This window comes from Panthera leo, chromosome D3 (genome assembly GCF_018350215.1).
Source record: "Panthera leo isolate Ple1 chromosome D3, P.leo_Ple1_pat1.1, whole genome shotgun sequence".
Taxonomy (NCBI): Eukaryota; Metazoa; Chordata; class Mammalia; order Carnivora; family Felidae; genus Panthera; species Panthera leo.
This window is the reverse complement of record NC_056690.1, coordinates 64336654-64352056: the sequence shown is the minus strand read 5'-3', so window position 1 is coordinate 64352056 and position 15403 is coordinate 64336654. Positions and strand designations below refer to the sequence as shown.

The 15403-nt window shown below is 35.8% G+C and overlaps 1 long non-coding RNA gene across 1 annotated transcript; it reads right to left on the bottom strand.

The window, feature by feature from the left end:
- Window positions 1–4830: 4830 nt before the first annotated feature.
- Window positions 4831–12251, bottom strand: LOC122203721. The gene is made up of 3 exons (XR_006195316.1): window positions 12186–12251; window positions 9894–9961; window positions 4831–4978 (listed from the first exon to the last, which is right to left on the bottom strand). It is a non-coding gene; the product is annotated as an uncharacterized LOC122203721 (long non-coding RNA).
- Between the last annotated feature and the right edge of the window lie 3152 nt (window positions 12252–15403).

Genomic DNA, 15403 nt, shown 5'->3' with positions numbered 1-15403 from the left:
GTTAGTCTTTGAAAGTAATTAGGTTTCACTTTCACCAAATTTCACCAGATTATTTCACCAAATTTACCGGATCATGTTACTATGATTGCCAAAGAATACAGTTTACGATATCAGGGACTTGATTTCAAATCCTAATTATCCCTTTCAACAGTTTTTCAATCATAGTTAAGGCAAATTACTCCTTCATATTTTCATTTCCCCTTTAGCAACACAGGAATTACAATAAAGCCTGCTTTTTTTTTTTTTTTTTTTTTTTTTTGGTACTGTAAGGCTGTTGTGAGGAAAGAAGGAGAAAGAAAAAGAGAGACAGAGAATTGTAGAAAGACAGAGAAACAGAAACAGAGACTATATAAGTATGCTTTAGAACATGCAAATCCGTGTACAAATGATAGCCATCAGTATTGTTACCCATTTTCTAACTTGTAGCCTGAGGAAAAGTGATCATTTTAATGAATATTCTTTCCTCTGATTTCTCTTATGACGAGTGTCCAGAAGGACAAATGATTGGTTGAAGTTGAAAGTGGTTTTGGAAGAAAGCAAAGATGGCTATTGTACAGGGACTGATTCTATTACAATCTGACTGTATTTACTGAATAGACTGGGGGTTACATGGATCAAGTTACACTAATCTTTTAGAAATCAGCATTTTACTTTAAGCTGTGTAGCTTCTTTCATAGCTTTGTCCTACCTAAGGAATGGTGCCTCGCTGAAACTAGGGTTTGCATAATAATGACAGCCAGATTTAAGCACTTCATGATTTTGAGTAAAACATTTAATAAATTTGATCAGCAACAATGCCATATGAAACTAACAAATGCCAAAACTATGAAGAGGTACAAACTTTTAACTAGAAAGCCTGCTATTGATTCTGCTTTCCTGATGCAACTACAAATATTTAATTATCTACAGTCTTGAACAGCATTTGGGAAAGAAATTTGGATGGTTGTGTGATGTGTTTCCAACAGTCATATCCAGAAATAAGTATCCGGGTGAGTTAAATTAATGTCTTTGTGTGCATACATATACGCACACACAGAGATGCAAATACACACATGGCTGTGTCTATAAATAGACAGCAAGCTCACATATATTTACACTTAAATATTTACATATACCTTAGGCAATTACGTCTTCCTATCATTGGATTTTTTTCTCCTTGACAACCCTACTCTCCAACAAGATTTGGGTTTCTACAGTGGCGCAATTACAAAGGCTGAAAGAGCATCTAAAATCTAACCTCTCATTCCCTGTCCTCAGCATACCAGCTTAGTTAGGGAACATATCAACAGCAGTGACTCAGGATCCAAAGGAAGACCCCAAGGTTGTTATCATTCCTTTACATTTCACATGCTAATTATGCTCTTTCTGTGGTTGGATGATTTGGGAACTCAGATTTAGGGGTGAACATTATTATGACTGCATTAAGGCTTGGCTCCCACATTTCATTGTCTTTTTACTTTAATGATCATTTAAAAGACATTTGTAGAGTTTGACAAAGCATTGATGACTCTCAATAAGAATAATGTGCACATTCGAATGGAGCCTGGCTTCCCAATAAATCTGAATTCAGGCTGTTAGGATGCATCTGAGTATTTTCTCCAGATTTGCTGCAGAACACTGCCATCAAGTGTGAAGCTGGAGAGGTAGTTTCCAGAGGTATTTTCAGTGTAGATGTGGTAGCACAGAAGACTCCCTGAAAACTGACCCCAAGATTTTTTTTTTTTTTAATTTTGTGACAAGTCCTCAGCAGATGTCAGATACCTTTTAAAACTTTTCAGAGGATCTCACATCTACAGCTCTTAACCTTTATAGCAAAGAAGAAATATGTCACATTAATGGCAGTAAAGACTTGTAGGCTATGACTCTGGTATTTTTTCAGGCTTTGAAGCTAAAAATGAACAGATACGAATGGCCACCTGGTGCCTTTCATGAGTGCCCCAAATGACGAAGAAAACTTCTACTTCCTAGTTTCTCAGCTAAACTTGGAATAATTAAAAAGTAAACAAATCTTCCATTCTTTTTTTTTAACAAGCAATCTGTATAGATACAGATATACATATAGATACAGATGATATAGATACAGATATAGATATAAATAATCCACATTATCTTCCAAAATGTGCTGAGCATATTGCCTGGCACAGAGTAAACACTATATATTGAATGAATAATAAAGTAATAAAACTCAGCCTGTCTTTCAAAATGAAGCAAAGTTTTCCATCAGCACAGCATCTTCCTGACCATATATATTTCCTCACCATATATATATATATATATATAAATATATATATATATATATTTATATATATATATATATATATATATTACTGTCCTCACACAATAAAGCTTGTACTCCAACCAATACGGAAAGATGAACAAAAACATCATGTTTCCTTATTTCTCTGACTTTTTAAAAATGTTGTTTCCTTCACTTACTATATTCTGTAGCCCTAACTTTATCAGCAAATATATCTCAGAAATACACCTGAGAATTCTACTCATTCTTCCATGCCTAACTCAGATGTCTTGGTACTGAATCTAAATTAGTCCTTCTCATCTCTGATCACCTCCAGCACTGAGTCTGAATCTAATATCTGAAGGGAATTTCTGTCCTTAAAAATATTAATGACTGTATGTCCTAACATATTTGAAAGCTATTTGAGGATAAGGATAATATTTCATATTTTAGTTAATCAACACTGAAACATCTCCCACTGGCTATCCAGAAGTGATGCCTGTCTGTGACCCTAGACATAGGTAGCCCTAGTGTTCCCAGTACGTTTCATCTGCCTTTCAATGGTCCCAAACTTTCCAATTCTACCAATTTTTAAGAGGATATCCTGAAACCTAGGAGTCTGGTGGTGATGTGGAAAGGAGAGAACAACTGGAGTCCACACCAGATCTTCTTCTGAAACAAGACCACACATTTCTTTTGTTATACTGTAGCCATGTATCCATTCTCATAATATATTATTTTCCAAAAGCCTTTGCGATGCCTATAGGCAGGACATAAGTAAATAAGTTGCTTGTACATGCAAAGCACTTAGTTAAATGACATGACCATTTTAATTTTATTAAGAAGAACACTTAGTAGGAAATGAATTAGTGGAAAACGAGAGCAACTAGGGTAGGAGTCACATTATATAACACATTTTTAAAGAAAAATATAGATTTTTAGCTCAAAAAAAGAGAATTCTAGATAATTGGCATAAGGCATATAGAGTCATTATTTAATAGTTAACATACCATGTGCCCAATCCACTGATTGCATGCAGTCCAAAAGTTGGAATTTGTAAAGTTCAACTGAGTGTCAGTCTTGTACATCAAGTACTTTTAATGAAAGGAATGAAAAAAATTACCACCATCTCCAAAAGGTATAAGACATCTGCTTGAATGATAGCAGTATGGAGCCAAGATGACAGGATCTGTGCTAAGTACTTCACATACATTATGTCTCTATTTTCTCACAGTGTGATAGGTAGGTAAAATTATTCATAAGTTATATATGGGAAAACTGAAAAATTTTTAGCTACTTGGTAAAGTATACAGTTAAATGTCAGGATAGTCATGATTTTAACCAAGGCCTATCTTATTTGACTCCTTATACTTTGAACATTCTATGTAATAATATAAGGTAATAATCACTTTTAAGGTGATTGAGTATAAGTTGAGTTGTTTGGTTTGCTGTGGGTCAAGGTGACCATTGTTAAAGACTGACTCTTGATTTGGGCATAGAATTTGCTGATAATTGTGTCTCTACTCATTTTCTTCCATTGGTGTGAAATTCATATACGCACACAGTGCTCCAGAAATCCAAATTTTGTAGCACATGGCTGGCTCAGTCAGTAGAGCATGTGACTCCTGACTCAGGGTTGTGAGTTTAAGCCCCACATTGGGTATAGAGCTTGCACAAAAAAAGGAAGAAGAAAAAGAGAAATTAGAAATCCAAATTTTGTATTTCCTTTGACACATGGCTCAGATATTTCTTCCTACTAATTACCTTTACTAATTTAATATCATTATGACTATTCTAATGTTTCATATTTCATCAATGCTTAGCTTATCAATTTATATTTACATTTTTCATGTGCATTATAAATGTTCCTTTGTTCATAGATGTCAACCTAAATCTGTTCCAATTCCTTGAGTAAAGGAATCAAGTCTTTGGAAATTTCTATCCACTACTCATTCCTACATAGAACATAACACACTGACTCAGAGAGTTGCTACTAAGGAAGTTCCTGTATCAGCTAATATTTAAGTCTAGATGTATGAGAATGGTTTATGAGTGAAAAAAAAATTATCTCAAAGCTTTAAGTCAAATTGTTCCTAATAAACTACATTTAGATAATTATTAGAATTTTCTTGGATCAAAAAAAATGCATTTTGCCACCAAGATTGTAAGAAAAATTACTACCTATGTGCTGTTGATTTGGGACAGTTGATTAGTACCTATGTGCTGTTGAGAAACTGTCAAAAACTGGCATTGGTATCTAAGCAGTGATTGTTGACTCCAGTATATTTGGGAAAATTTTGAAAGCACTGTCTTGCAATGGAAAGAGTGGTTCTGGGAGTAAGGGACTTGTGTTGTATTTTCCATTTTCTCACTATTGAGGTGAAATGTGGAGTATATTAATCTCTTGACCAAATTTTCCTTACCTGAAGAATAAAGATAGTATATATGTCCAACTCATTTCATGAGTGATGAAGATTAAATGTGATACAAGAAGAAGATCATTAAAAGTTTATTGCCAACACATATAGGATTAATAACTTTGAAAAGCACACATTTGAGAGCAAGAATAGCAGGCTTTGTTCTCCTTCTGGGTTTATGCATCAGTCTTGTCACTCAGCAGTTGGTCTGGGTTGTGGCTTAGCTATTTTAAAGGAATCTCAGTCCATAGCACTGCCAGTGCACTCCTTACTGATTAAGTGGCTCTTGAGCTCTGTGGGCTAAGAATTGCTGTTCCATTGTATTCTATCAGTCATTGAGCAGGAATTTAAAAAAAACAAAATGTTAACAGCACAGATCTCCATAGATAGGCTGAGCAAAAAGGGTTAGAAAATGACAAGGTTAATCATTTTAGGAATGCCTTAGAAATGTCATTTTGGCCATTACAAAATGCTATAATCCATTTTCAATGTAAATATGTGTGTGGAGGAGTGTGTGTTTAATCAGCATAATCTTTTATAATGTGTTATAAAATTGAGTCCTATGGTGTGATTAATCTCTAGAATTGACATATGTCCAGGGTGCCTGGGTGGCTCAGTTGGTTAGGCATCTGACTTTAGCTCAGGTCATGATATCACAGTTTGTGGGTTCAAGCCCCTCATCAGGCTCTGTGCTGACAGTTCAGAGCTGGAGCGTGCTTCAGATTCTGTCTCCCTCTCTGTCTGCCCCTCCCCTGCTTGTGCTCTGTCTCTCTTTGTCTCTCAGCAATAAATAAATGTTAAAAATTTTTTTAGAATTGACATATGTCCTATAGAATCAATGTGATTTGGGAGATGAGATATAAAACTTTGTAACTGTGGCTTTAGACTAGCTACAGAGCTATGTAAGCCATGAACTATAAAAAGTCATTTCTAGCAGTGAAGGAATAAACTCAAATAGCCCTTCCCACCTCCTTGCTGCTACTTAATGCTGTCTGAGGATTTCAGTGACAATTCAGAATGAATCAACAGTAGCCCCAACTGGACAACACTTCTAAAGTCAGTCCTTTCCTGCCCCAAACCTACTGTCTTTCATGTGTACAAGACAATTCAAAACGCTGAGTTCAAGAAAAGACAGAACTCTTGTGCAAAGAGAAACCAAATCTGACAACATATTGGAGGTCCCGGTCACTACTGACTAGAGTTAGTGGATTATCCAGTATCCAATGAGATTAGAATGAGATCTTGTATATATTCTAGTGTTACCCATTCCAGTCTGTATGAGTGGGGACTGCTTACTTTCTTCACTGTAGTCTTAGTGGATTATAATCCACTACCTGACGCCCAGCCACTTTCTGCCCCAGTGCCTAATCCTGATTTCTTTTCATCCAACCTATTGGCCAGAATTTTTCTTAAAATTGAATAGTCCACCCTAGAACCACAACTCTAATCTAAGAGGATACCTACTGCCATACCTTGCAATTAGGCGCAGTTAATTTGGCTACTGATTCCAATTTGGATCCTATCCAAAGCCATTGTATGCCCTTGTACATTGCAAGTAGATCTAACTATTCCTCATTTTTAGCAATTCCAATGCAATTACCATGTAGATTACTTTTATCTTAACTCGTTTTTTACTCCCACTTCCCAGACAACTCTTTTGGTCCTAGCATCTTTGGTATGAGGCATACATAGGAAATAATCTATACGTTATTATTCTTACTGGATAACTTTATACTTAATTGCTTATAGCCAGGATCTGCTCTAAGACCTTCTCTGACTGCTCAGCTCCTAATGATTATGTTACTCCTCTAAGCTCCTTTAACATCAACCATCTATATCACTCACTTGAGATATAACAAATACTCTATTTAGAATTATTAATCTTCTGTGGTGAAATCTAAGAGCTCTATATTATATGCTTCTAAAGTGCAAGTTGTATGCTTCACAGTTCTTTAAGTATCATATTATGCTTTGCAATGTCTTGCTCATTTTATGTATAATAAGTTTGTTGATGGTGGTAATGATGATTGTTTCACTTTTCTCATAAAACTTCTTAATTTACACTTCTACTTTCAATGTGTGCTACCATTACCCGAGTTCTTAATTTGTCTGTTTGCTTCATTTCTTCCTTGCAAGCTAGTGTGGTTTGGATTGCATAATCTTAGTGAAAATTCAAATGACTAACAAAGTTGAAAATGGAAATAATTGGAATTTAGTTTGATTTGGTCAGATATTCTGATCATCTGATTACCCAAATCACATTGGCTACATGACTAATTTCATCATCTTGACAACATCAGCCTTTAAAATGACTCATCTTGGATTGCTGACTTCCATGGCACTGAATAAACATAATTATAACTGCTGGATTTGGGAATGATGTGAGCTCAGACTTTTGTCATTTAAGTGAAGTCTGCTAACAACACCAAATAAGAAATTTGAGACAATCCAATAATTCTATGTGGTAGGCTAATGGGAGAGAGACAGAGAAACTACAAATGATGATTGTAAGTTCCTTTGTCTTTTCAAAGTATCTTCAAAGATATCACAGTTAAAACCCAATTGATAATACTGTGATCTATGTGGGACATAAGGATAAACTGAACAGAGAAGATAATGGAGTTTTCTTAATTTATGTAGCTAATGATTAGAATGGTTAGTACTAGAATTCTTGGCCAAGATGGTTCCAGTTTGACCACACAACCACTGCCACTTTGTCACTAAGCCACAGGAATAAAGATATTTCTAACTTATTATGGTAGGATTTCTATTTTTCTAACCCCATTGCTGATTTAGTCCTTGCCTTAATCTTTCTAAGCAGGGTGAAAAAGAGGGTTGGGCTAGTTTCCTCATTTCCAAAATGATTTCTTAAATCTTCATATCTGCCAAAAGTTTGGACTCCGAGGGATGTTTAAAACCATCTAAACTTTAATTTCAGATATTTCTTTGAAACTTAGCTGTGACATGATTCCTCAGGAGTCCTAGCCACCTGCCAAGTTTGAAGTGCTTTTGTTCAGCTGTTTTTAACTTACTGCTGAGAAAGTTCCTAATTTTAATAAGATGGAAAATTGTAGTTTTTCCATTGCCCTATAACTCCAAAACAACGAAATGAGTGTGCTACATGAAGAAGTAAATAAAAAAGCAAATACAAAACATACAGCACAATTATTGTCAGGATATTTTGATAAATATATTGGGCATTTGGAAAAGTGGCATACTAATGTCAGACAAAAGACAAAGACCACGGTCCTCAACCAACCCAAATGATTTACTGAGTTCCAGGAGTATATCTAGCCCATATTTGGTCCTCTTTTGGAAATAACATAGGAAGATATTGCCCATGTTTTTTGGGGTGGGGGGCACTAAATCTGCTAATTAGAATAATGAAATCCTTGAGCAAGATATTTTAAATCAGCAAAACAAAACATTCAAACAGCTGAATCATTTTTTGAAGGCATTATTTCAAGTATAGACATTATCTGTGTTAGGATGAAGCAGATGAAATATGCACTAATCCAATTTATTGTTGTTTATTAAGTGGCTCTAATAATTGGAGCCAGCATTTGTGAACCTGTATAACCCATCTAACTGTGGAGAGGGACAACAAGTTAATAAATAATTTTCCTCTTTCCTATCAGTCCCTTTTTTAATTTTGTGAGAGAATAGCCAATGTCAGTCTTGCTGATTAGATTGACATAATTGTTAAGACAGAAAAATTATATCACATAAGCCTGTAGCTATGATCTCAGCTGAAACTGAGGTTTCTATGTAGGTACTAAAGGCTGTCAAAATACCCAAGAGAACAAGATGTTTGAATAAGTGGTTTGCTTTCCTTTCCCATCCATCAACACATTTAAGCCATTTGGTACATGGAGACACTGCCATAGTGATAGACAATTGAGTAATTCTGCCTGATGCTTGTTGGAACACTCTCTCATCCTAAAAAGAAAGCCAAAGCTTTCTGGAGTAATAAGTCACCTTTTTGCTCATCCTCTGAAAACTTGTTCATGTCCCACCTCTGACTCAAGAGAATAGAATATTGTCACATGTGTGACTGTCTCCTACATTATCACAAATAAATATTGCAAATCACAGACTTTTCTCTAAAAACTGAGAGACATTTATTTTGTAATAATTCAATGATTTTCCCCCTATTATTCAAGATGATTGATGTAGATGTAATCATTCTGTCTCTTAGATATTGGTAAAATAAAGTGACAGTTGTTGGCTGTGCAGTAAGGGACCATCTGCACCAAGATGCTTGGAGGAATTAAAAGGTTGGCATTTTCACAGCATGATGTAAAGGATCACAATTATTCAGTTAGTTTATGACGGCTATGTCTAAATAAAAACTCCAGGTATAATATTTCATTTTAAATCCTAAATTATGTAGATTGTTTGCCAGAATTAGAAGAGATCAATTTTATAAACATTCAAGTGAGATATTCATGAGGTTTCAGGTGTTTTCATCTCCACGTGTGCTTAGAATGTCCAGATTAAAATTACTTCTCCCTTTATGCCCAAGCATCTAACTGATATCTGTGCTTTTAGTCTAGGTTAAAGTCTACCTCCTCCAGAGCAACCTGAGCTAGGATTGGGACAGCTTATAATTCTCTTTCTGTTTCATTCTCTCACTCAACAAAAAACATATAATGGACATATTACTTTGTGCCAAGGACTGTGCTAAATGGTAATAATCAAACAAGCATTTCCATGCTTTCCAAAAGGATAATAGTAATAGTAATAATAATAGTAAATCCATATTAAAATGGTTGTTGAATGAATCTTTTGCCCTAAATTCCAACCTGAATCTATATAATGGGAAATTTTACCAATGTTCTTTCCTCTCAAGCAATGTTAGAGGTGGGAATATATTTCTCCCGTCCATCCTTCACTTCCTACCCAAGGGAAGAAGTTACTAATCCTTATGGGAGCCTGCCATGCTTTAATTCTTGATCAGAGCTAATTGAAGTATCAAATAACACAGCTCAGATGCAATCTTTGTGCTCTTTTTTCTCACTTCCTCTGAGTCTACTTTCCCTGTCCATCACTGCCATGTTTTTAGAGTTGATGAGTTGATTTCTAAATTAACATTCTAACCATACAAGGTTAAGATCAGAGAACGGTTTAGCTATAGAGAAGGAATATTATCCATTGATAACATTTTACTTCCAAAGAAGATGGAGCAATATTTAGAAAGTTGTGTTTTACAAAGATAAACTTAATGCAAAATATCTTACCAATTTTAAGTGCATTTGAAAAGGGTTGAAGCAAGCATCATTTAACAGACATGATATGCGAGGGAGGCCTGAAATGAAAGGTAGATTTTGAATAGGTAGAAAGGAAAGAAAGTCAAGACAAAAATAATAAGAGAAAGAGAAATTAAAGAGAAAAAGTACATTGTATTCTTTTTAAAAAATTTTTTTAATGTTTATTTATTTTTGAGAGAGACAGAGCATGAGCAGGGGAGGGGCAGAGAGAGAGGGAGACACAGAATCTGAAGCAGGCTCCAGGCTCTGAGCTGTCAGCACAGAGCCCGACACGGGGCTTGAACTCAACGGACTGGGAGATCATGACCTGAGCCGAAGTCTGACGCCCAACCGACTGAGCCATTCAGGCGTCCCCATTGTATTCTTTATTAAAGTGAAGATCAGGGGCACCTGGGTGGCTAAGTCGGTTAAGCATCTGACCCTTGATTTCAGCTCAGGTCATATATGATCTTAAGCCCCTTGTTGGAATCTGTGCTGACAGTGTGGAGACTCTACGGGATTCTCTCTCTCCTCCTCTGTCTGCTTCTCCCCAATGCACGTGCACATGTTCACTCTCTCTCAAAATAAATAAATAAACTTCAAAAAAAGTGAAATTTTAAAAAATACATAAAGTAAAGAGCTACACTGCTTTGGGGTAACTTTTTTAACCTTTACTATTTCATATCATTAACATATGTTTATATTTATGCAAATTAAAGGGTTAAAATAAATTAATTTCATTAGTTTATGTGTTTGGCTCTTTCAATAAATACATTTCTTTAACAGAGTCATATACCTGCCACCCCGCTCTTCTGTGACCCTTCTTCATTTGCAATAGAGGTATTCAGGTAATTGAAACATCAGACTTGCAAGTTATTGTCTTCTTCTGAAATCTGAAAAGCTACCCTAAATAAAGATTTACTTGTTTGTTCACCTAAACAAAGACCACTTTCTCTTCCACTCACTTAGACTTTTAGATAGTCCCACTTTCTGTGGTCCCTTTATGGTGTAATTTAAAATGTATCTTTAAAAAATGAAATTTTTCTTTTTTCAATAGCTCTTGCCCCTCTTTCCTTGATGCCATGAACATTTTTAAGTTGTTCAAAGACAGAATCTGAGGGGGTACCAGTTACTATCCTAACATTTAGAAATATCAGGGTGAGGTTTCCCTGGAAACCACATGAACATAAAAACCATGCAGAGCAGACTTGGTTTCATCTCTAGTTACATTTTCTATTGAAGAGAGAAATCACCCCCACTTATATTTTGTTTTAGAGGTGAGATTCAGGGCAGAAAGCTGTGGAGGCCATTTTATTGGGTTTCAATATCTAGCAGACTAGAGTTATAGTTTCAGGACAGAAAATAAAACTAAATATGGTCTAAACCACATATAAACATGAAAATGAATTAAAAGCCCCACCTTGCCAGGTGACAGCATAGAAGGATGTGCTGGGTGGCCTCCCTTTTCCTGGTAAAGGAGAAGAGAATCATGACTTCTCAAGGGGAGAAGAAAAGATTAATTATCTCACGTTCACCAGGGTGGTCAGTTTGGAAGAAGGTGCCCACCAAGTATCTTTTACTGCTGAGATAATGGAAGAAGCACACTACATATCTATCATATTGCTTTTCCATGAAGTTACTATAATCATAATAAGATAATAATGTCTTTCCATTAACTCATGTATATTATAAATATAGACTTATTGCACTGTAATTCCTTAGATTTGCTATGTGGTGATGACAAGTCTTTTAAAAAGTTCATATTGTCTAGTCTGAATTTCCCATCACAGAGTCAATGATTCTGTATTGTACATTATACAGATGTTTCATACAATGTTTTAGTTAGCATGTGCTTTCATTTAAAAGTGGGACCAATTTTTCCCTTTCATGCATAAAAGTCTTGGACCTAACTCAAATGGATATATTTTTTAAAAAATCAAACTGATAACATGGTAATGCATTAAATTGTGAAGAGTACACAGTAGTTTTTCAAAAGCTTAGACTTTATATTCAGTTTCCTGGAGTACAACAATAACCATTTTTAAAAAGTGAAAAAAAAAAAAGAAGAAGAAGAAGAAGAAGAAAACCTGTATTTACCTCTAGAGAATTCCAGGTTTTTGATAGAGGAAAATGCACATTAAAGAAACACAGGGATAAAGATCATCCCAGTCTGAAATTACTCAGTATCTTTGCTTTACCCAAATTCCCAAGGACTCATGATATAAAAAAGGCTATGAAAGAGGAAGAAAAGTCAACTAACTACCTCATCTTCTATAGCCTTACCCACAGAGCAGAAGCCAGTTTTCATCTCAAGCTTCTGCTTCTTCTGGTCCAAAGTATGGTCATTTGTTAGCAATTTGGAAAGGAGAAAGTAAGCCAGACGACAGAGGGACAGTGCCCATACTCTGTACTCAGAATGGCCCATTGTTAGTCATATCCTGTGTCATAAGAATTAGGTTATGTTTGTTTCCACTCAGGCTAAGCAGTTTATAATCTACTTAAATATTTCTATGTTTTTTGTTTTATCATCAGTTGGCCACATATTTATTATGGTATAATTCTCAAGCTGTTTCCTTGTAACATTTAATTAAAAAAATAACAATTATGCATGCAGTTTCTTAATGGATATAGGATCAAATATTGGAAGCTAAAAAATCTCTATTTTTCAGTTTTAAAAATGGGAACAGTGGGTACTAGGATTATTAAATAATTTGCCCTGGAGACCCAAGCTCATCATCATCTGAGATGATCTGAACCAAAATGGAACACAAGTCTCCTGATCTGCTTTTTGATTATTATGAAAGAATTTTGTAAAAATTGAGTAAATGGAAATTTGAGATCTTAAATGCTCTTATTTAACATTGTGTTATTTACACAATTTACTGGGCAGTGGGCCTGCCTGTTAGTCTTTATTGGAAGAGTGGTTGTTAAATTCTCATTAATCATTGCTTCTGTGACAAATCAGCTACAGTTTAGAGGGACTTGAATGGGGAGGGAACAGCTTTATGAAGTGGTAGCTGAAGTTAACATTAGCCTTGACCTTTCTTTCCTGGGCGACATTTTTGCAGAATTAAAGAATGGGAAAACCCTGTACTACATTTAAAATGCAACATCTGTAGCACAGTTTTATTTTTTCATACATCATTGGTATTTTTTTCTCATGATGATCTACAGTTTCAACAGAGAAAGCTGAAAAGTATGATGGGCTGCAAGTTCGAAACTATGAATCAATGAAACTTCCACTGTGGGAGATTCTGTTGTATTAGCAGGAGGGAAGGCTATCATGTTTTATAGGGATGTGAGAAATGAAAACAAAACAAATAATGAGTCTTGTGCTGGACATTTGTCTTGTTTTCTACTTGTTTATCACCTCAAGAACAATCTCAGGATTTGGGGGAATTTCCTCCTTTGACAGTGATGCTTGCCCAGTGAAGAAACCTTAAATCTCACTTGCCAGCTTCCTTTAAATCTGTAATGCAGCATTTGAATTCTGCTAATTGGATGAGGTCTCACAAGACCTTGTTTTGGGACTGAGTCATCAGAGGAAGCATGTACCCAGCAGAATGACATTTTGGTGAGGGCAGCTGTAGAGACCTGTAGTTTCCAGGGCCAACAGTGTAGTTCTGCTGCCACCTTTGTCAGTGTCAGCTTGTGGTCTGTGCCCACCAGCAGGACCTGAAACATCTTTGCTGGAGTCAATCCACAACGAAGCTGAGGGTTGTTCCCAGATACATGGATTCAAAGTGTGACATTCGGGGTGCCTGAGTGACTCAGTCGGTTAAGTGTCTAACTCTTGATTTTGCCTCAGGTCATGATCTCAGGTTTGTGAGATTGAGCCCCTGCTTGGGGGGTTCTCTCTCTCTCTTTCTCTCTCTCTCTCTCTCTGCCCCTCCCCCCACTCACGTGTGTGAGCTCTCTCTCAAAATAAATAAACGTTAAAAAAAAAAACTTGAACTGTGACATTCTGATCTTTATGTGCTAGTTAACATCCCTTAGTAAATTTCTTTTGTGATTTAACCAGTTAAAATGAGTTTTCTGATTTTCAGTTAAGAACCCTGCTTGACTCAGCTCCTTACTATGTACAGACATTCTGCCAATTATTTTGTGTATTTAACATGATTTTATTCCTTACAAGAATCCTACTATAGAGGAATATTATACAGTGAAGCTCAGGGGCGTTAAGTATGTTGCCCAAGATCATTCAGATATTACATAAATGAACAGAGACACTTTAAATACTCTCTTCCTAACCTTATAAAGCATGAGGCTGAGTTTTAATTTAAAAAGTAAAAGGTGTTGGTGGTTTACACTGGAATACAAAATGAAAAAGTACTGATGAGCTCTAGAATCTGAACTCAATTCCCTTATATGCCTATGCCTAATGTAAACCAGCTATTCTTACAAAGCAGGGATTGATTTTCATATAGATCTCCACCTCTTCTTAGATTATTTGAAGTGTCCACTTATCCAGCTTCTTACTTTTCCAGCCTCAGGTGGGCCTTTCCTTGAGTAGTTTGTCTTTCATTCATCTCCTTCTTTCTTAACTCATACAGCTTCTGTTGTCTGTATGTGATAATCAGATGACATTTAGCCTGTGCTTCCTTACCCCTTCTGTTTGGATTCTCTAGCTCAGAAGTCAACAACTCTTTTTTAAAGGGCCAGATAGTAAGTATGCTGTGCTTTGTGGGCCATATAGTCTCTGTTACAACTATTCAAATATCTAGTTGAAAGCAGCCATACACAAACAGCAAATGAATGAGTATGACTCTTCCAATAAAACTTATTTACAAAAGCGGTGGTCACCAGGGTTAGTTTACAGAATCCTGCTGTAGCCCAATGATTCTCAAATGTTACATCCCACTGGATTGGACAGCCAGTTCTTAGCATTTTTAGTGATTACATATTTTTGCATTGACTTTGTCTCTTTTCTGTTTTATTCCCTCTGTCTCTAAATCCTGCTCTTTTGAATTACTTTCCCAAATATTATACCCATTCACAGATCTTTGTTCATGCCTGTTTTGGCAAGAACCCAGACTAATAACATTAGTACCAGGAGTGTGGTTAGAAATTAACTCATGGCATGTAGTATCATATTTATTGACCTTTATCTTTGTGTAATTGTGATAATATGCATGTGGGATGTGAGGCATTGGGTTATATGATAGCCCGGGCCCTTAAGCCATTATGGGGAAAACTTCAGTCATATGGATTATGAAATAAATTGGAATTTGTTAACTGCTTTGGAAACCATAACAAAAGAAAATGATAGACTTAGACAACTATCAACCCAAAGCTATGAAAGCAAAGTGTTTCTATTGAAGAGTTACAGAAAGCCCTTCTCCCTATAGTACCTGGTAGAACTTTGCTAAAAATGAGTCCTAGTATTTAATTTTAAGTATGGTAGAGCTGCCAAGGAAACTCAGTGTGCAACCCTGAGGTTCCTTGTGTCAAAGTTGGGGATCTAAAAGGAAAACAGTTGAGCCCTAAAACCTAGGATGAAT